Below are 22,427 nucleotides of genomic sequence, written 5' to 3'. Positions count from 1 at the left end.
GGTGCAGGAATGGGCCTGAAGACCAGACAACAGTTTGCAAATTATTTTCTTTGGAAGCTGAATGAGACCAAAGGACGAACAACAGCTCGTGGACGGTTATAGGAATGGAGGGGCGGAGCTGCCCTGTGAGCAAAGGCATCCTCTTACATCCTCAGGTAATCTCTCAGCTGCCTGTAGAATGCACGGAAACTTTGCCTGGCTGTGGAGAGTCTGAGTCTCTTCTCTAGGGGTTTCTCTTTCTTGGTGGTTCGATAAGATTTCTATGGAGGGAGTTTAAGACAATTGAATTTCTTTTTTTTTTTCTTTTTGAGATGGAGTCTCACTCTGTCGCCCAAGCAGTGGGGGCACAATCTTGGCTCACTGAAACCTCCACCTTCTAGATTCAAGCAATTCTCCTGTCTCACCCTCCCAAGTACCTGGGATTTTAGGCATGTTATTTTTGTATTTTCAGCAGAGAGAGGGTTTTGCCATGTTGGCCACGCTGGTCTTGAACTCCTGACCTCAAGTGATCCATCCGCCTCAGCCTTCCAAAGTGCTGGGGTTGCAGGTGTGAGCCACTGCACCCTGTTGACAATTGAATTTCTTTTAGCAAGAAGTTTCCTCAATCAAATACGAAACTTCCACAGAGAACCCCTCCCTGCATTTGGTGGTTGTGGAGAGGGGACAATTGTGGAGAGAAACAAGAGAAGGATAGAAAGTCCGTGGTTCTGAGGTAGCTTTTGAGGCTTTCCAATTTCCTTAATTAAGGTATGCTCATCATTTTAAAGTACCATAGTTTGGCATATTGTCTTCTGAGCCCCAATAGTAATGTGTGTGTGTGTGTGTGTGTGTGTGTGTGTGTGTAGAAGGAGGGTTGGAGAATTTGGGTTATTTTGGCAAACATTTTGTTATGCACACATAGAATAAAAGCCAATCCTTCTCCTGAGAATAGCTAGAAAAAAAGAAAATGTTAAAAATATCTGAAGGCACTGGACAGTTCACAAGGCAGTGAAGAATTTTAGGGACAAGATCTGGGAAAGAAATAAAATACAGGTAGGTGAGCCAGCATTTGTGACCACTCTCCCCTAGGTACTCTTTTTCCAGAACAGGTGGCTGAGAGAGTGAGAAGCTAATAGAGCTGCTGATAGACAACAGGGATAGGAGAACAGACACTGGCATTCAGGGTCTGCAAGGACTTGAGACCTGGAGTCCCCTTCCCTGCAACTACCTCAGTATTTGGGTTGGGAAAACCACATAAGGGTACAGTCTAGGGGTAAAGATTGACCTGAAATAGTTTGGCCTTTGTAATAAATTAAGCCCACCTTTGAATTCGTTCATCCCCAGATTGGATTAAGGAGGTTAGGGATTGTTAGGGTCCATAGATTCCAGACATAAGTCAGTGTAATTTATCTCTGGAAAAAGGTAACGTTTTTCTAGATCTCTGTGTATTACATATATAATGTCTGGCACTCAACAAAATAAGCTGGTGCATGAGGAGACAAGACAAATGCTGATAGAGAGACATAGGTTTAAATTAATGGATTTAAAATAACCATGCTTAACATGGTCAAGGAGATAAATACAAGTTGGGGATTCTGGTAGAGAACTAGAAACTATAAAAGATAATCAAAAGAAAATTTTAGAAATGAAAAAAAAATACCGAATTCAGGTCCCAAGGTTTAATACAGATTAGACACAGCTGAGGAGAAAATTAGTGAACTGGAATAAGAAAAATATCTAGGAGAAGCACAGAGTAAAGAAATCAGAAAAGAGCCAGAGACATAAGGATGCAAAATAAAAGGTCTAACAAGGAGAAGAAGGGAGAAAGTGAGACAGAAATAGTATCTGAAAAGATAATGATGAAAAATTTTCCGAAACAGATCACAGGCTTTAAACAACATATTCCAAAAGGATTCTGAACCCCAAGCAAGACACATATGAGGAAATTCACACTTAAGTGCATTATACTAAAGCTGCTGCCCACCAGAGACAGAGGGAAAAACCGCCTTAAAACAAAATCAAATCCAATTTCCTGAGAATGGCTGGCAAAAACTACATGACCTGGCCCTATCTTTTTAGCTTCACTTCTCACCACCTGCTACCTTGTTTCTTTAACCTTCTTTATTGGAGGCTCCTTGAACACAACACACTTATTCTGTGGTCAGGACTGCTGTTCCCTTTAGAAAAATCTTCCCAGGTATTTATTTGGTTTCCTCCGTCACTTCATTCAGGTGTCTGCCCAAATTCAGGGTCCTCAGAGAGGTTTCTCTGCTGACTCTCAACCTGATCGCGGCTCTATCTGTCTTTTTCCATGGCGTGATTTTTCTTCACTACCTGATGTGAAATGTCTTTTTGGCACCAGAGAGCAACTTCATGGAATACAATTTTTTTTCCACAGTGTGAGGGATAGTTTTGGGATGATTCAAGTGCATTACACTTATTTTGCCCTTTATGCCTATTATTATTACATTGTAATATATAATAAAATAATCATACAACTACCATAATGTAGAGTCAGTGGGAGCCCCTGCAACCAGTTGGTGCCATCTAGGGGTGATGGAGACAGGGACAGGTGATGGAGACAGGGACAGGTGATGGAGACAGGGACAGGTGATGGAGAAGTGTGCTACTGCTTATGTCCAGTCTACTTTGTGATCTTGTGTTGGTTGCTGTCACTGCAGGAAACCCTGCTTCACAAAGACAGGATGTTGGAAATGGAAGCAGGCTTTCCAGTGCTTTTGTGGCCACCTCAGGATATTTCACCTCGACTTTAATCCAGAGCATATGGAGATGTGCAGTTGTCTCAGACATACTTTGAAGGCCACCAACTGCAGCTGTACAGTTGAAGTGCATCAGCTCGCTTGCCACCACGAAGCCTGCAGCTTAACCATCGCTAGCTGCTCAAGGAGAAGGCTTTGATAGGAGTCCGCGAGCAGTTGGCTTATTATAGTCTCTGTGCAGTCAAACTTCTTGGCTAACAGGAATCTGTATTTGTGGCTGCTCCCCAGAGTAAGTATCACTGCCTCAGCTCCACCTCAGATCACCAGGCATCAGATTCTCATACTCCGTGCAATCTAGATCCAGGTTGCAACAGGGTTTGTGCTCCTGGGAGAATCTAATGCCCCTGATCTGACAGGAGGCAGGGCTTATGCAGTAATGTCCACTCACCTGCTGCTCACCTCCTCCGGTGTGGCCCAGTTCCTCACAGGGTCATAGACCAGTACCAGGCTGTGGCCCAGGGGGTGGGGACTCCTGTATTTATGTATGATTTGGTCTGTGTCACTAGCATGTGAGCTCCATGAGTGCAGGGACTTCGTGGAGGCCACTACTGTATTCAGAGCACTTAGTGTAGTACGAGGCAAAGATAAGCCCTCAATAAATCTTGCTGGATGCATTAATGAACAAAAGAATGAAAGAGGGAAAGCTCAGCCCTTGCTAGGTGCTCTAGGCAGGCAAAAGAATTATGCGTCATCCTGCACACTGAGACAGGGCACTTCCTTCTGATAGATCCATCAAGGGGCAGGCACAGCCCCAGGTTACCAAGGAAAGCAGTTCTTTGCAAGTGGTGGAAGACGTGCTGCTTCCCCTCCCTATAAACGGAAAAAAGTGTAACAGCAAATGCTGAGAGCCTCTGAGAAAGTCAGGCACCTTTCCAGGAAGCCACCATTTGCTCTGGCTAGGATTACATGTTTTGTGAATTTTGAGTCTAACTTTGAAAAATTTATCATAGCCAATTAATCTGTTTAAAAATCCTAGTCAGTGCAACAGAGACCTTTTTTCCTAAGATAATTGAGATGAAACCTAAAAGAGACTGATAAAAAAATTTTAAAGCCGTTTTATTTACTGAGCAGTTAAGGATGAAGCCATCTGTTACCGTAATGACAGTCTTCAGGGAAAAGCCGTAAAGACGCCAACAACAAGTAAATATGCCCATAAAATGTCCACCAAGATCCTGTAAAGCTGTTCTTTCATCCGTTTTCTCTTTTAGCTACCCTTGGGTAACCTAGGAGTAAATGACTATTTGCTGGTGTTGTTGGATAAGTTCAGAGGTTAAGCGGCACTCAGGGTTCATGGTGCTAATATCTGATTTGTTAGATGAGAGTTTCCTGGAGACAGAGAGAGGAGGCCTTGGGTGCTGGGGCCACATTTCCTCTTGGGATGACTTTTGACCCTGTCCTTTTCCTAGGGGTAACTGACACACAAAGCCTTCCGGTGTGGGGCTGGGTCAGTTTTCACCAAGCGTCATCATGCAGGGCTGCTGCTGGAAAGGACAATTTGGGTGAATGTGTGCTGTGTTGGCCTCTAGCCAGTGACTCTAGTCTCAGTCACACACCAGCACGGACAGATTTCTGAGAACCCGAGGTGGGAACAGTCATGTGAGGACGTTATCACATGGATCAAGAGTTAGGTTTTGTAGAGAGGACATGCCAAACTGGGACTTAAAAATTCTATGCCATGCTGTGCCCGTGCCAGCCACTGGGCTGCCCCTCCCTGAGAAGCTCCCTTTCCCTCCGCAGGACTGCTCAGTCTGTCGCCCTGCCTCTTTTGATCTTCCCTGCAGGTTTCAGATGGAGACAGTTTTGTACTGAGGATCGTTTTCACTTTGCAAATCAGTGTGCAGCAGAGGGCATGGCAGCATAATGTCAGAGACACCTGCATTCCTGCTCCCCGGCTTAGGTGAATGCGGAAGATCTCCAGACAGGGTTATGTTCGATTTTCACCCCAGTTACTCAGGGGCCATCCTGGAGTGGTTAGCGAGGACGCTGTAATTAGGAGGAAGGATTGCCGGGTGTCCCTGATGGCTCTGTTTCCAGGTGAAGTGACCTGCTGGCCCTAGTGGAAAAGGGCTGACACTTCTGCTTCTGATGAAGAACAGATGCAAATGAGACGCCATGGTGGCAGGAACGCTGGTTAACAGGAAGGCCTCTGCAAGGGAGGGCATAAGGGCAAAAGGCAGGTTCTACTGGTTTTGTTTTTCAATGAAGGCGATTCCTTCATCGACACTTCGAAATGCTGACAATGACCTGCAGTTCGGGTTGGAGAAATCACACCAGCAATCTCTGCGTGTGTGAGACATCCTTGCCCCGTGGATAAAGAGCAGCGTCGGAGGGGGCTGCATTTGTGTGGGGGCTGACTTTGCTTTGGAACGAGTGTCTAATGGTGGCCATTGCGATGTGGGTTGAGTGTGGACTGGGGACCACCGCTGCCACCAGTGGATCTAGCTTTTTGACCTCAAAGGCATGCAGCCCCCAGGCCGGCCCAGGCCACCGTTGCCAGCGGGGAAAGCGTCCTGGCATGTTCACTGCTTATGATGTGAACCTTCTCAGTCTTTCTCAGTTCCCCTCAACGTTTGCTTCCACTTCATCGCCCAGCTGTGCTTCTCACTTCCCTAATGTCATGTTAAGGCCAAAGGCAAAGGAACAAATTGTTTTTTTGCCAAAGGTCATCTTCTAAAAAAAGCACATGTGGCTTTCAAAGGCAGCAGGAGTCCTGGCCTTGGCGGAGGAATAAACTGATCAGATGAACTTTGAGTTGAAAGATGCAGGGCAGAGGAAACAGATTCCAGAGAGGCCTTGGGATGTGGGACAGGCCTGGGCGTCGGGGAGGCAGCGCAGAGGAGATGGGAGGGAGGGGTCAGCAGGAGGGTCCCACGCAGGCCCGGGGCAGGGAGGCTGTGGGGAGTAAGAGGCTGAAGTTAGGAAGTGGGAGAAAGAACCCACCTTGGCAGACTTCAGTTGTCTTGGTGTTTGACATAATGGCATCGGGAGTTCTTTCCCTCCCTTTTTCTAACTGCTGCAGGGAGGGAATGAACTGGTCCATGACACTGGGTCCCTGCTCTGCTTGGAGCATGACATCCTTGGGCTAATACTTATCTCGACTTGTGAACAATTCCTTTTCACAGCGCGGGGCCTCCACAGGGAGTTTGGTGCAGCACCATGGCTTGCAAACAGGCTCAGAGGACACGGGCTCACCACCTGGGGCTCACCCTGGGTGAGACTCACTCCCTTAGCCTGGCACGTGCAGCCTGAGGTCTGCCCACGGGCTCCTGTGCTTCCTGGCCTGCTACCTCCTCCATGGTTCCCAAGCTCCAGCACGGGGCCCTGGGGCTTTCTGGACACACCCATCTCTCCCGTGCTGCCCCCTCCATGTGGAACGTCTGTTACCTGGAGGCTTTTGTGGTGGGATTCTCCTTCAGATGTTCAAGAATCCAAAAACAAAAGTTCACTTTCAAAGAACAGTAGGTAAAGGCTGTGTGAAAAAAGAAGTCCCTGGGAGTTTCAGCTGTCACATCAGAAACAGCAGATGACCCATACCCGGCTGGCGAGACCTGGGTGGGCTTGGCTGCTGGCCGGACCTCTCTGCCCCCCCGGCATAGTGTCTACTTGGCAGAAGCCTGGAGAGTTGGCCAAAGACTTCAAGTCAGCCGCAGTCTCCTCACCTTGTGGGCCGCGTGCCCCTCAAGTTTCTTCCTCTGGGGGAAGGATGAAAAGGCCTGTTTATGAACATTGATTGAAGTGTTTGCCTGTTTCCATTGACTGAATCCCACTCTCCTTGGCTGACGTTAGCTCATGGTGTTTATCTGGGCTTCAAATCCTTTGCAGTTTACTATTTAATGTCACAATTTTTCCGTGGGCGCTTTTCACCATGTGGCTCTTGAACCTCTCATTTTTTCTGCTGTCCTTCCCTGGTGGGTGGTTCTGTGCATTAAATTCCCTCCCCTCTGAAGTCTGTGCTATAATTCGAGGGGAAACATTTTTGTTGGCAGTGAGATTTCGAGGCTTCCAGACAAGCTCCAAGGGATTCGTGTGTGGTTTTGCTGCTTGGAAAAGACAGTGACTTCTCTGGCAACCAAGGTCTGCGGTTGCCTCTTTGCTGTTGGTTCCAACCTCAACACCTTCAGATCTGGCCAATGAGAACTTTCAGGGTGACTTTTTCAGGAGAGCAGGTCCCCTCCAATTGCATACGATCTCATCCGGTGCATGCGTTTGGCTCTTGTGCAGTGACCCGGCCTTGGGAAGCATCTGCTTTTGGGTGGGCCGCCTCCAGCCTTTGCCTGGGCTGAGGTTAGTCCTCAGCATGGGTGCAACCAATAGTTAGAGCCCCGAGCTGGGCCAGAAAGCATGGGCAGTGCTTTATATGCATTTATCTCCTTAATCTCAGCAGCCCAGATGAGAAAACGGGAAACACTCAGGACTTCCCTTAACCCCTTCGCGTGCCCACTGCTGCCCCTCACTCTGCCTGTTACTGCATCACACAAGTGTCCTGAGTTCAAAACTCATGTCCTGAGTTCATATACTGTTTTTTTTTTTTTAACGGAGTCTTGCTCTGTCGCCCAGGCTGGAGTGCACTGGTGCGATCTCTGCTCACTGTAACCTCCGCCTCCCTGATTCAAGTGATCTCCTGCCTCAGCCTCCCGAGGAGCTGGGATTACAGGCACAAGTCACCACACCCAGCTAGTTTTTGTATTTTTAGTAGATGTGGGGTTTCACCATGTTAATCAGGATGGTCTTGATCTTCTGACCTTGTGATCTGCCCGCCTTGGCCTCCCAAAGTGCTGGGATTACAGGTGTGGGTGACGGCGCCTGGCCATACTGTTGGTTTTTAAAGAGATGACACCAAAGAAAATAGCAGGGAAAATCACCTGCCAGAGAAGCTCTGGTGGTCGAAGTAGAAAGTTCCCAGCTTTTGGGATGAAAAGAAGACTCGGGGGACATGGGAATAGTCAGCACGAAATGTGCCTTTTCTAACAGAGAGCAAGGGACTTGGCAAAATGTCTAAAAGGGACAGATTTTAAAATGGAGTTACTTTAAGCTCGTAAAGACTCGGTGAGGGGGGATTAGAGCTTGGCGTGTCATTCTTGAAAAAGAAGGTAACTGACACTAGGAGGCTCATTTGTGGTTCTGGGTGAAATTGCGGTCTACTCCCTCGCAGGCTGTGTGGAATTCCATCAACCGAAGCTCCCTTGGACATTCCTGTCTCATCTGCACCCACACTGTGACTGTGTATACAGCCCTTGCACTTGTTCTGTTTGTGTATCTAAGCCTGGGAAGAAACTTGTGTTATCATTTGCATCTGATGACATTGCATTTTTTTTTTTTGCTATATATGTTTTTGCTGATCTATTTTTGAATCATGTTGAGATGTAAGCTGATAGATTAGATGTGGTCCTCTTCACAGGCAATTATTCATCATTCACACCCAATCCTTCGGAAGGTTCGAAGTCTTACTGGGGGCAGAGAAAGCACAGGGCTGTGATGGTGGCACTGACTGCTCGTCAGTCTGCTGCATTACAGGCTGATGGGGACTTGGATGCCCTCCTCCTGACACTGACTAGTGACTTTGTGTTCTTCATTTTCCCCTGTCCTTAGGGTAAGCCTTTGGATTTCTTCTGTGTGACAAACCCTGAAGAAGAGGAAGAGACCTCTGTCCTCTTCCTTGTCTCTGTTATGTGCTGCCTGGCTCATGGGCATGTCTTTAGAGACTCGCCTCGCCCTCATTCTGGGGACATGTTGGGCAATAATTCAGGAGCAACAGTGACATGCCATGGCTTCCCACATCTCATGGCAGGTGCATGTCACCCAATGGAGCCAGCCTCTTATCCTTCACTTTTCATTTACTCATGCTTGAGCTGACGCACTTCCAATACCAGGAAAGGGGAACTCGTGTCCTTGGTATCCCCAAAGAGGAAGCGAAACAAACGAACAGAACAGTTTCATTCAAGCAAAGAACAGACACGTCTCCGAGAAATATGACTAGTGCCTGCAGTTAGCCCGCCTTCTAAAATGAGAACAGCACTCTGCCGGAACCTGGGAGAAGTATTTTTTTACGAATGAAATGGGGAAATAAGGACTCATCTGGGTTCCTTGGGGGTTGGGTTCGCCTTGTTCTTTGGGTTTGAAGACGACTCGCCAACAAACGGATTCTCCATGCAGAGCTGTGGCCCGCAGTTGGATGGTCCGCTCGCTAACAGACCTTATAGAGAAGCTGGGAAAAGTGAATTTATGAGTGATGTGCCTTGCATGTAACTTCAGATGAGGCAGTGGCCTTGCTTACTCAGTCTGAACGAAGGCAGGCAACCTGCCACTTTTATTCCTCTTGGCTCCTTCCAAAATGCTTTTGCCCTTTCCACCAGCCTCCTTGCCAGGAGAGGGCTCCTCCCCGCCAGGGAAATGGGGCTTCCACCCAGGCTAGGCCATGTGGGGAATGAGAAGGGATATCCCTTCCTTCTCTCTATATGGACAGCTTCTTCCTCTCCTGATAGGTCCTGAGGCTTTTCTTGGGGTTGCTGGGAAAGGGGGCAGGTTCATTTGGTGGCAGATGTGGGGAGAAGGCAGCAGGCTGCACCTGCTGGGAGCCCCAACTCGCTGAGGGTCCGTCTTGCCTCACATGGAGTTGGCTGCGGAGGATGGACACAGTGGAAATCTCTGCAAAAGACACCAACCGCTTGGAGCCACTGTCCAGTCACCATCATTTCATAGTGACTATTTTTTTTTTTTTTGATATGGAGTTGCGCTTTTGTTGCCCTGGCTGGAGGGCGATGGTGTGATCTCGGCTCACCACAACCTCTGCCTCCTGGGTTCAAGCGATTCTGCCACAGCTTCCTGAGTAGCTGGGATTACAGGCACATGCCACCACACCCGGCTAATTTTGTATTTTTAGTAGAGACGGGGTTTCTCCATGTTTGTCAGGCTGGTCTCGAACTCCCAACCTCAGGTGGTTTGCCAGCCTCGGCCTCCCAAAGTGCTAGGATTACGGTGTGAGCCACCCGCCCCGGCCCATAGTGACTGTTTTATAGAAGATGTTACTGAAGATGTATCTCTGCAGCCTGACAGCCCCTAGCTGACGGTGGTCTCCCCCTGGGCCTGTGCGTGCGTGTGTTCAGCCAGGCCCGCGGAGGAAACGCCAGGCAGCCAGGAGGATGCGAAGGCGGGGAGAGGAGGGGAGGACGCGCTGTCCAGCCTCTCGCTCTGCTCCTGGACGAGTTGTTCTTAACCACGGACAAATTCAAGGGTCCTTGTGCCTGGTTGGGAACAAACTGCAGCTTCCTTTTCACTGACCTCTGACCCGTAACGGAATTTAGCATCTCCTTCCACTGCGGGGTGAGCATCAGACCACGTGGTCACGACAGAAGCCCTGGACACCTGCACACGGTGTTACAGCTATTCAGAAATACTGCTCATGCTCATGGTGCTTCCACGTGCCCAGTTCACTAGACTTGCTGCCAGTTCTTGCTGTTTAAGGTGTTGAAGTAGCCCGTCTATTCTTCTGACAGAAGCGTAATGACCGTCTTGATAATTCTGTATGTTTTAGTATCATTGGTCTCCTTCGGAACTCTCCCCACCTTGTGTTTTCTTTAATGCATTTAAAAACATTCTTCTGAGAAGGAGTCGATAGCTTGCCACACAGTCATAAAAGATTAGAAGGTTTCTTTTGGCTTTATTTTTAAACGCTGTATTTTTAATTTTTATAGATGGGGCCTCACTCTGTTGCCCAGGCTGGAGTGCAGTGGCACAATCATAGCTCACTGCAGCCTTGACCTCCTGGGCTCAAGTGATCCTCCCGTCTCAGCATCCCGAGTAGTCGGGACCACAGGTGCCTGCCGCTATGTCTAGCTAACTTTTTGTTGTCATTTTGTAGAGATGGGGTCTTGCTATGTTGCCGAGGTAGGTCTCAAACTTCTGGCCCTAAGAGATCCTCCTGCCTCAGCCTCTCGAATAACGGGATGATAGGCAGGAGCCAATACACCTCGCTTTACTTTATTTAAATAAAGTGAATTTTGATTTCAAAGTACTATTGTTTGCTAATTGTAGGAAATACAGATCAATTAAAAGGTAAAACACCCACATGACTCTCTGCGCTCAAATGCACTGCGAAGGATTTGGGGTCAATCTTTCCTTACTTGAAGGGGCCCTAGTATGCATAGTGTTTGTCACCAATTTATTACGAACCTCTTCCCATGTTAAAGAGTTTCTGCTCTACTATTCCTTCAGAATGACCTACTTTTTCAAGGCATGGAGTGAGCTTTCATCTCCAGGGTATATGTCCAACCTCTTGCTGTTTAGACAGTGATCTTTATGAAGTGATATTTATCTTATATTCATGAGTCAATATTTATTAAGCCTGAGAAGATTTGTCTTTTAATCTATAAATCAGGCTTTTGTTTGTTGCTCGAGACCATCCTGGTCAACAAGGTGAAAACCCGTCTCTACTAAAAATACAAAAATTAGCTGGGCATGGTGGCGCGTGCCTGTAGTCCCAGCTACTCGGGAGGCTGAGTCAGGAGAATTGCTTGAATCCAGAAGGCGGAGGTTGCGGTGAGCCGAGATCGTGCCATTGCACTCCAGCCTGGGTAACAAGAGCGAAACTCCGTCTCAAAACAAAAACAAAAACAAAAACTGAAATCACTCAACTGACACTTAGGAGCCAGCTGGATGCCAGGGAACTGCCCTGCCTTCCCCACCATGGGGCCAGGGGGTGGGGAGGAGGAGGAGCAGCATGGGGAGTGGTCAGTGTCCAGGGGCTGGGCCTGAGAGAGGGGAAGGGGTAGGGGAGTGTGACCATCTGAGCTGGGCTGTTTTTGAATTCATGAATCAACTTCCTAAAAAGGCAGGGCGTGGAGAATGTTGTGCTGAGTATAGAGAGTTCTAGACTCCAGGGGGCTTGGTCCTGGCTCTAGGTAGTGTTAAGACCTTGGGCACAACATTGTCATGGGTGACCTTTAACTGAGCAGTTACTTGTGACAGCTGTGCCTGTGTGTTGGGTCCACTGTCTTCCCTACAGCCTGAGAGGCCGGAGGTGTTACCGCCATTTTGCAGAGATGAAGCTGAGGCAGAGAGCACGGACATTTATACAGTGACACGATCTTGGCTCACTGCAACCTCCAGCCCCCAGGTTCAAGCAATTCTCCTGCCTCAGCCTCTGGAGTAGCTGGGACTACAGGCGTGTGCCACCATGCCCAGCTAATTTTTGTGTTTTTAGTTGAGATGGTGTTTCATCATGTCGGGTAGGCTGGTCTCGAACTCCTGACCTCAGGTGATCCACCCACCTTGGCCTCCCGAAGTGCTGGGATTACAGGTGTGAGCTACCAAGGGCTGCCAAGCACAGATGTTTCTGAGCCTGAGATTTTCTTGTAAAATGGAGAGATTCTTCCTTTACTTATTTTGCTGGTGTGTTTTGAGGATTAAATTAGCTACTCTGGGTGAAAATACTGAAGAACAGCCTGTCTCATTATAGACGATGGGCAGAATTGTTCTTATTAAAGGGAACTAAAGCTAGTTCCTGTTGGAAGTGAACGCATCTTTTCCTCACAGAAACGCACTGTTCCCCTCCCAGGTTGCTGACAGAAGGTACACCTTCCGGAGGTTTTCTTGCCCCAGATATTCACTGAGGACCCCAACTGTGGCCTTGGGGGCTCCCCTTTCTTCTTACCCTTGACCTGGGACTATATGGCCCTGAGACAATGCAAGAGATGTCCAAAGCCCTCTGCTCTAGGCCGGAGAGTGGCAAAACAGTGAGCGTCGCTGGCTCTAGACTGCCTGCTCAGAGGGAGCATGTCCCAGCCTGGAAGGCCCCTGCGTCTATGGGCAGCCACCTGGAACCAGGGGCCCTGGCGCACTGTGACCCGTGAGAGGCCAGGCTGGATTCTTGCTCTGACATTTCCTGTATGTGTGAGGTTTGGATGGGCCATTTCACCTTTTATAGTTGTATTTTCCTCATTTGCAAAAAGGGAATAATAATAAAACAACAACTTCTTTTTTTTTTAGAGATGGGGTCCTGTTTTGTTGCCCAGGCTGCTGGAGTGCAGTGGCACAATCACAGCTCACAGCTCACTGCAGCCTCATATTCGCGGGCTCAGGCGATCTTCCCACCTCAGCCTCCTGAGTAGCTGGGACTACAGACATGTGCCGTCATGGGTGGCTGTTAATATTTTTCAGAAATTGGGTCTCACCACTTAGCCCAGGCTGCTCAAACTCCTGCCTCTGGGATACAGGTGTGAGCCACCATGCACAGCCTAAACACAACTTACAATTTCGCCATGAGGACTGATAAAATAACACACAGCAAATACCTAGCATATGAGTCTGCGAGGGCTGCCTAGCAAATACCATGGCCGGGTGGCTTAAGCAATCGACATTTGTTTCCTCCCGGATCTGGAGGCTGAAGTCCAGGAGCAAGGTGTGGGCAGGCCTCCTGAGGCCTCTCTCCTTGGCTTGTAGGTGGCCTCTTCTCCCTGAATCCCCACAGGGTCATCCCGCTATGTGTGTGTGTGTCTGTGTCCCAACCCCCTCTTCTTATGGGTACGTCAGTCTTATTAGATTAGGGCCACCCAAACCCACCTGCTGTAGGAGTTTCCTGGGTGACTTAGAAATGGGATTCCCAACCCCAGGCCACGGACCAGCACTGGACAAGAGGTGAGCAGTGGGCCAGCAAGTATGGCCGCCTGAGCCCCACCTCCTGTCAGGTCAGCAGCGGCATTAGATTCTCGTAGGAGCGCGAGACTTACTGTGAACTGTGTGGGATGTCGGCGGTGCCATCCTTATGAGGATCTCATGCCTGATGACCTCCCGGTCTCCCATCACCCTCAGAGGGGACTGTCCAGTTGCAGGGAAACAAGCTCGGGTCTCCCACTGATTCTTCATTCTGGTGAGTTGTGTAATTATTTCATTACAATACAATAATAGTAGAAATAAAGCAATTATTTCATTACAATACAATAATAGTAGAAATAAAGCAATACACGTAATGGCTTGAGTCATCCTCAAACCATCCCCCGCTGTGTGTGGAATTATCTCCCACAAAACTGGTTCCGGGTGCCAAAAAGGTTGAGGACCGCTGGCTTAGAACACACAAATTTGCTCTCACAGTTCTGAAGGCCAAAGTCAAGGTGTGGGCCGGGTTGCCTGCGGCTGTGCAGGAGCACACGCTCCAGGCCTCCCTCCTGTTCCTGGGAGCCCATCCTTTGCCTTCCTTGTATGGAACCCGCACCTCTCCAGTCTCCGCCTCTGTCTCACGTGGTCTTGTTCGCAGAGTCGCTTCTTGGCCTCCTTTCAGGACACACGTCCTTGGACTTAGGGCCCGCCCTCATCCAGGATGAGCTCACCTAGAGATCTGTACCTACCCTTTTCCATCTAGAACGTAAAGTGCAGCTGGCTGCCAGCACGCGTGTTTTACATAAACATGCTCTTTGAGGCTGAAGCAAATCTGACGGATTTTCGATGTGAAAATAAAATACAAAAGCTGTTCTTGGAGTTATTTCTGCACAGGACTAACAACAGAATCATCTAAACCAGCGGAATCATCTGTTTCAGAAGAGTCAGATTCATCCAATGACTCTCCAGACAGTAACTGTTCAAGAACCATGTTGACACCACGTGTCGAAACGCTACGTTTTCTAGGACTTGACAGTTTTCGGCACTGGGGAATGACTATAGTTTGTAAATGGAAACACCATTACTAAAAACAGAATGCTGTTCATGGCAGGATGTGTTTTGTTTCCAAAGTCAATATACTAGAGCGATTTGAAAACAATAATAAAAGCACGGTATTTTGTGGCAAAGTTATTTTGGGGTAAATGCTGCCGGAGAGTATTCTTGGGCAAATGGGTAAAGGGTTAATGACATCTACAAAGACCCTTATTCCAGTCAAGTCACATTTAGAGGTTCTGGGTGGATATATCTTCTGGTGGGGACACCATCTGACCCATGGCACCCAGGCAGCTCCTACAAATGCTGATGTCAGGCTGCACCCAGATCAATTACATTACGGTCCCTAAGGCTGGGATCTTGGCAAGGGGTGTGTTTGAAGCTCTGGGTGACTCCCGCATGGAGCCTGGGGTGCAAAGTCAAAGGGAGCCTTTGTGTTTTCAGTTGCCTTTTAAATGTCTGAAGAACCCATCCTGACACAGGCTCGGTGGACACCCGCTTCGGGGAGGGGCTCAGTGTGGTTTGTGCCCAGCCTTCCAGTCTTGTCTGGTTCTGATCGGATCAGGGTGGGGTGTGTGTGTCCTTTTCTGGAATGAAGCACATGAGCGAGCGGTTGTGGCCACACCGTGCCCCCGTTCAGTGTAATGTGTTATTTCTGGCTTTCCTACCCTGAGACAGCCTTGGCTTCAGCGAGGCGCTGTTTGCTGCAGCCGGGGAGGGCCGCTTTGTAATCCGAATCTCTGGTCCTCCCGCGAAGGTCTGGAACAAAGCGCTTCTTCAGTCCTCGACGTATTCACAGTTTTCTCATAAGAAACTATGAAGTCAGTTTTGTTGGATTTGTCAGCTGGGTTTCCAACAGAGGGCTTTTGATCCACAAAAGGGTTATTCAGCACTCCCTTCAGTCTTAATTAGCTGCAGACCCTCCGGATGGCTGGCCCGGCGGGCCCAGAGAGCCCCCTGTCTGGTTTCCATTCCGCCCACGGGCTGTGCCCTCTGTGGAGATGCCCGCTGGCAGCAGACCCCCGGCGTCAGGCTCTGTCCCTGCTGCCCCTGCTCAGACCCCCGCTGGCTCCTCTTGGGGTCGAATTAGAGCGAATTTGAGCCTCAGACATCAACTTGGGGCTCAGTTTCCCAGAGTGCCATCAGCTGTTGGTCCTGGATTTGGTTCACTTTTAAGGAAAGGGGCGGGAGCCTGGCTGGAGTCTTGCACAGGGAGGGGCTGGCCCTGTCTAAAGACGGGACATGAGTGTCTGAGAGCACCAGCCTGGCACCAGCACGAGTGCCATCCAGGCTTTGCCTGGGCAGCTGTAGGGCCTGGGCAACCTCTTAACTTGTCTGCATGACTGTCCCCACCCGCAAGGTTATGATGACAGCAGTACCTATCTCGGGGCCAAATGCGTGGGATGTCATTAGCGCCAGGGCCAGGAAAGCCTCATCGTCATCAATGTAACCGCACTGCAGCCGTGACTGTCTCTGAGAATCATGTTTCGTTTAAGGAGCGCAGTTAGATCATTGAAGATCAATATAAAGAAGATCGAATTATTTATCTACACTTCTGGAGGGACTTTAAGGGGATCTGACTTACAATTCCCGGCACCCCTTCTCATTTCATTTCTCCTTCCCGAATTCCAGTTTTCCCACACTTTCTGACTGCACTTTTCTGGTCTCCTTTCCAACGCCTCCCTCCAGCCATGACTGAAGCTCTCTTCTCTTCCCAGTTCTCCTTGGTCTCCAAACTCAAATGCCCCCCAACACAGGATAAGAGCAGCGTCCTCCTGGGAGGGTGCAGAAAGGGCAGAAATCTGCACTGTAGAGCCAGATCCCTCCAGAGTGGGCCAGGGAGGGCAGTGGCTGAGGTCACTTGTAGGTTAACAGTTATTTTGATATTAATAATATGTAGTGAAGCTACAACTTGAATGCAGGTCTGTTGAAGCCAATTCCAATTCCAAGGTCCTTCTCCCTGCCTTTATTTATTTATTTTTGAGATGGAGTCTTGCTCTGATGCCCCGGCTAGAGTGCTGTGGCATGATCTTGGCTCACTGCAACCTCTGTCTCCCGGGTTCAAGTGATTCTCCTGCCTCAGCCTTCCGAGTAGCTGGGATTAACTACATGTATGCACCTCTGCGCCCAGCTAATTTTTGTATTTTTAGTACAGATGGGGTTTCACCATGTTGGCCAGGCTGGTCTCAAACTCCTGACCTCAAGTGATCCGCTTGAGGCCTTGGCATCCCAAAGTGCTGGCTTTACAGGCATGAGCCACCACACCTGGACCCCTCTCCCTGCTAAACAGCATGTTGGAAGGGCCTGTACTGTAGAGGCAGGCTAAGCGTAGGGCATGGTTTTCAGGGGGTGCTACTGCCTTCTTGTTTTTGTAAAGGACCCAAAGCTCACTCCTAGGCTGATGGACAGACGCCCAGTGGATCTGAAACCATCCTCAGGGCATGTGAAGATCCAGAGCCATTCATTGGCAACCGTGGCCCTGTGGTTTCTCACTTTTGTGACTGGCCTCTATGCTGCTGTCCAACACTGACTGACAACCTTCATAATCAGACTCTCTGGGGTGCTGAGCAATTTGAAGGAATGAAAATAAAACACTAAATATTGACCCTGCCCTGATCAGACTATCATTTTTAGTAAGGAAATAAAACAAAGGTTCTAGAGAGCCCCAAAGTGCCAATTACTGAAGGCGATGGCTTCTTCCCCTTTGGAGAGCAGGCAGTTCAGCCAGGGCTGGCAAGGGTTAGAGAACTCTCCTGGCGGAGGGGTGTGCGAGCTGGTTTGGGAAGGGTGAGGGAAGAGTGGAATGAGACTGCGAAGGGGTGGCAAGGGCTTGGAGGACCCCATGTGTTATCTGTAAATGAGGAGGACTAGAACAGAAACGTGGATGTCCAAGCCAACTTGAAGGGGACCCCAGCTTTGTTCAGAGCCATCACGAGAATGAGCAGGCTGCGTTCATATAGGAGCACAGGGGTATTTGTTCTGTGCTTTGAGCTAGTAGAGAGCGCATATGCCACATTGGATATTGCACTCCTGGGACTCTGAGGCTGAATGCATAAGGCATGGGGCAATTCTTTTGTAGTTGCCGAGCAAGATAGATTAAACTGGAGCTGTGAGAAGTTAGGCAAACTGAGGGCAAGGCCTGCTGTCTTCTCCTACAGCAGCCTTCCCTGCAAATACAGGTGCCCAAGGAGCTGTGTCCTGGCCCCTGGGAGAGGGAGACAGCGGACAGCTCCTTCTGGCACAGGTGGGGTCTCCTGGGTGGTCAGTGGTGAGGAAAACTCATCATTTCTCTTGGAAGCCAGGGAGAGTCCCAGTGCTGACACAGCACCAAGTACCACACTCTAAGCTGTGACCGGACAAGTCCATGGCCTTGGGAAGCCCACAGTCTACCTCAGTGGGTCTCACCTGGAGGGCGGGGCCCCGTCCTGAGTTTCTGACTCAGGAGGTCTGGGGTGGGGCCCAAGAATGTGCATGGCTAATAAGCTCCCAAGTGACGCTGATGCTGCTTGTCTGAGGTCTGCTCTTTGAAAATCACTCATCAAAAGTAGGATCTCAAACTTTAGATGCCTGAGAGTCATCTGGCCTGGTTTCTAGAGGTGCTGATTCGCAGACCGGGGTAAATGTAAATGCACGCATTTTAACAAGTGTCCCTGGAGATTCTGATGCCTATCAGCATTCCAGAGCCATGGGCACGTGGGGGTGCTCCCCAGAGTGGGGAACTGGCTTCTGTAGCTGCGGGACATGGTCTGGAAGCTATATCTTTAGCAAGCACCCCAGGGAAGTTTGTGCTGAGCGTGTTAGAATCACTGGCCAGAAGGTGGAGAGGAGATGGGAGTGGGGGCTCCTCCTTCACCATGGAGGAAATGTCTGTTCTCTCTTTGTCAAGCTGTGGTTATCTCCCACCTCCCACTGCCAGGACTGGCCACTTACGGCCACCAGCATGGGCCCAGTAAGTGCCTGGCTGTCTATCTTGTTATACTTGGCACCAGCAAGCTGCCCACACCATTTGGTATCCTCAACCGTGGAAACACCCAGAAGATGTCAGGAAAATTTTGACCTTGCTCAAGCTCAACAGGGCTGGGTCCAGAACTTCAGCATTCCCTGCCCCCCAACTCTCAGCTGCCGTTGATTCTTTTCTTGCTAGGAGACTCTGTGAGCCTCTGCGTTGTTTTGTATCCTTACCTCTAATCTCCCAAGAAAGTAGAGATGCTATCCAGGGGCTGAAGCTCATTCAAGTATATGCGTGTGAATTCTCACTCATCTTGCACTAACAAGGTTTATTCACCCTGCTGCAGTGAGTCACGCCACTCCCACCTCTGCCCCACCCCCACAAACCCAGGAGATAGACAGACACTAAACACCAGAGCTTGCAAAACAGAGCGCCGTTTAGACAAGGTCTTGCATCCAAAGCACAAATGTTCTAGCTCCACCCCATGTAATTTTGTGATAAGTAGTTTAGGGTGATTCCCTTCAAAGAAGTTCCAGAAACTGGAGGGAAATTTAAGAGGTCAGAAGACAGGGGAAGAGGACAAAGGGCTGTTTTAGCCGGAAAGTCCTTTTTGGGGACTGTCATGACCGTAAAACAGAGAGGAAGGAAAATTCAGTCTCATGCAGCAGGCGTGGAGCCCATGAGCCCTCTATCCTGCATTGAACCAAGGGTGGGGTGGGGACTCAGATGCCAACCCAGCTTGTACACACTGGTGGGCTCTGTTTTTGAATCTGTAAAATGGGAGGCAAGTGTCTTTCCTACTCCCCACACAGGGAGATGAGAAGACTGGCATGCATGAAACCGGCTTCCCTGGCATCAGCAGGACACCAGCCAGGCCCTGCCCAGTGACAGGGGCCAGGAGCCGGAACCCTCCCTCTCTAGGCATTGGATTTTACTGGAAGTCCCAGCTGGAGAAGAAGCAGGAGGACTCTAAGCGCAGCAGCGGGTTGGGAAATGGAAATGGCTTATGACCTTTGGCATGCATTTTTGCAGACATTCCGGGGAAAGTGGATGGTCCCTCGTTGTGACCATTAGTTAATGCTATTGTTTACCTTTGCCTGGCTTGTCATTGGCACTGGGACAATGGGGGCGCAGCGCTTCAAGCTTGTAAGAGACCAAGGGACTCTCAGGCCAATAAGCAAGTGCGTACTTCTAATGATCGGCGTCACAGGGTGACCCATGCACCTAAGTTCATACCAAGGGGCTGGGCAGGGGGTGGGAGGCGGGACCAGCACAGAGCGCATGCGTGGCACGTGCCTGCGGGTGCAAGGGATGCCAGCACCTGGAGAGGCAGCCCAGCCAAGTGCCGGGACTTGGCATCGGAAGACAGCTGTGAGGCTTTGCTCTGCCACCAGCAGATGGATTCCATGACTCTGAACAAAGCATTACATTTCTTTGAGTTTCAGCTTCTTAATTTAAGAAATGACAACATACGCAGCTTGCCAGCCTAGCAGTTGTGGGGTTCTAGTGCAATGACTTGCATACTGTCTGTAAACTGTTATGTGAGAAAAAACATTTATCATCAGCCGTTTCTGTTCCGCAAAACGCTTTGAGTCAGTTTAGTTATTATAAAGTGTGAATGTGGCAAAGATGCTGATGGATGTTGAGGAGCAACCATCTCCCTGCGGCCTCCCTCGGAGTCTGCACCCACCTGGCCCACAGCCTTGGTTAGGGATTCCCTGTGTGTGTCAGCCCCATGAGCTGAGTTTTTGATGAAGGTAGGGGGTTCCTTCCTCTTTGGGTGCTATGACCTCTATGGACCCCTTATTAGGAGAATGGTTTTAAATGTATAAAATAAAACACTCTGGACTACAAAGGAAATCAATTACACTAATGTATAGTTACCCAAGTAATTTTTTAAAATTTATGCTCTTGAAAAAAATTCACGTTTTCGTAGATCTGTCGACAGTCCTGTTAACTACTCTCATTTCCACGTAGTGATGGGCATGAACGCTCTGCTGAGATTCCTGGAACAGACTCAGTGTTGTAGGAAAGTATGTTCTAACTGGTGACCAGGTGTCAGGTACTGCTCTTGCTTCTGTGGCTTGTTGTGTATATTCATGATGGAAGAAAATACTAACGTTCAGCTAGAGATGAGTGAAAAAAGTCATCGTTTCTCTATGCAAGTTCCAGACTGCTGGAATTCTGTCCACAGACAGGACACTTTGGGGGTCTGTGATTAGACCCCTCAAATGAGTGCTTTCTTACCAGGAATGTCTGCCTGGCACCTGTGCTATACTTTTCTCCTTCTTATGGAGGGGAAGGCGAGGGATGGCTGGTGCTGAGGGCGGGGGACATGGAGCCCTGGGGGTTTTGATGTTCTTAGCTGCTGACTTAGACGGATGCCACCCTGTTTGACTTGGGGAAAAACCAAGCACCTGAAAAAGAGGAAGCAATAGAGACCCAAAGGACAGCGCTCGCAGTGGGATAAATGGACAGGGATTGAGGGAGGAGCCTCTTAACTGGGTGGGACAAACCCAGACCCCGCTGTCCTAACCACACACAGGCTGGTGAGGGCATCTGCCTAAGATTCTGAGGCTCAGATATTTTTCTGTAACAACAGGCTGTTTGGTGACTAAAATTGCTTTTTATAATGTTATTTATTTTTTAAAATAAACCTTAGGGGATGTCTGTGTGTTATAAAATGAAGATTGTATTCTCTAGGCTGATGTTTCACAGGATTTGTTGCCATTTATAACCCCCGGGTGCTATTAGACATGCTGAATGCTGGAAGAATCAATACTCTAATCTTTGGTTCCTGAGAACCTCACTCAGGTTCATGAAAAGTCAGAACTTCCTCAGGTGAGAGCTTTGCTTATAACTTTGGCATAGGGGACCAGGAAAGTCTCATGGATGCAGAGAGACATCAGTTGGTACCTATTAGAGACTTTTTCACATTTTAAAATGATTTCTTAATTGGAATTTAATTGTTACATTTAGAATTAATTTTATGCCCTTGCCTCTTCAGGAAATAAATGAACACCCCGTTAGTCTCCACCGGGAAAGCCTTGCTAGCTGGCTTCTCCCGCCCTGCCTGCTCTCCCTGGCAGCACAGTGGGATCACAGGATGGAACTGCCAGCTTTCCCCTTTCAGGGGCTCCAGGAGCCCTGAGAGCCGCTCCTGAAGGGTGCATTGACAGTGGCTTCAATCTTCCTGACTGTAACTCACAGCGAGATGCCCATATACATATGTGTAAAACCAAAAACAATTTAACGAAATAGGTATATACATACATATGTACATATGTATGTATGTATATATTGCATATACATATATAATAATAGGAAAGGTTTATCTGAATATCTTTTTTTAAACTTTTTTTTTTTTTTGAGAGAGATTCTCACTATATTGTCCAGGCTAGTCTTGAACTCCTGTTCTCATGAAATCCTCCCGCCTCGGTCTCTCAAAATGCTGGATTACAGGCATGAGCCACCGCACTCGACCAGTACACACTCTTCCCACACCCTGTGCACGCTGTGCGCTGACATTGTTGAGTCTAGTCTGTGTAAGTGTGCCTGTATCCCTAGGTAGATGACGTAAGCAGGTATGCACATGTGCATATCACTGAAAAAGTTGAACTCAATATAGTACTTCCCCTAGATGTGCTAGGCCCTACGGCGTATTCCAGTTTCATTTTTATCCATTGCTGGCTGCGGCCATTGGAATGGATTTTGTAATTTGGAATGGAGTTGAGGGTTGCGACTGCGTACAGACTACAGCTTGAGAACAGGATCTTGCAGGCGTGTGGGCAGGAAGAGGTGAAGCCACAAATTTCTAGTGATACATATTTCGAGGAGGCTTTTGCAGGGGTGGGGTGGGGACGCTGCCTCTAGCGGCTTCTGCATTTGGGTGGCTCAGCTGCGCTTCTTCTCCTTTTCTCCCGGGCCTGACCTCTGTCTGCCTCCATTTCCTCTGGACTTAATTTTTTTCTTTGAATCAAATCCACAGACTCATGTGGCACTTATGAGCCATCTCTGTGGGGTTTCTACATCTTCTTCTATTTAGTTGCAAGAGAGTGGCCAGGTGGGAAGCCTCC

General features: G+C 48.9%; 2 long non-coding RNA genes across 2 annotated transcripts in view; one reads left to right on the top strand and one right to left on the bottom strand.

Annotated features, from left to right (window-relative positions):
* LOC118149872 (uncharacterized) overlaps positions 1–22,427 on the top strand; it is an 82,971-nt gene that overhangs the window by 10,194 nt on the left and 50,350 nt on the right. The window lies entirely within an intron of this gene.
* Positions 3,801–7,088, bottom strand: LOC128930388 (uncharacterized). The gene is made up of 2 exons (XR_008478362.2): positions 6,144–7,088; positions 3,801–5,651 (listed from the first exon to the last, which is right to left on the bottom strand). It is a non-coding gene; the product is annotated as an uncharacterized LOC128930388 (long non-coding RNA).

The sequence above is a fragment of the Callithrix jacchus genome, chromosome 21 (genome assembly GCF_049354715.1).
Source record: "Callithrix jacchus isolate 240 chromosome 21, calJac240_pri, whole genome shotgun sequence".
In the NCBI taxonomy this organism is placed as follows: domain Eukaryota; kingdom Metazoa; phylum Chordata; class Mammalia; order Primates; family Cebidae; genus Callithrix; species Callithrix jacchus.
The sequence above is the reverse complement of the archived record's forward strand: the minus strand, read 5'-3'. Positions and strand labels throughout refer to the sequence as shown.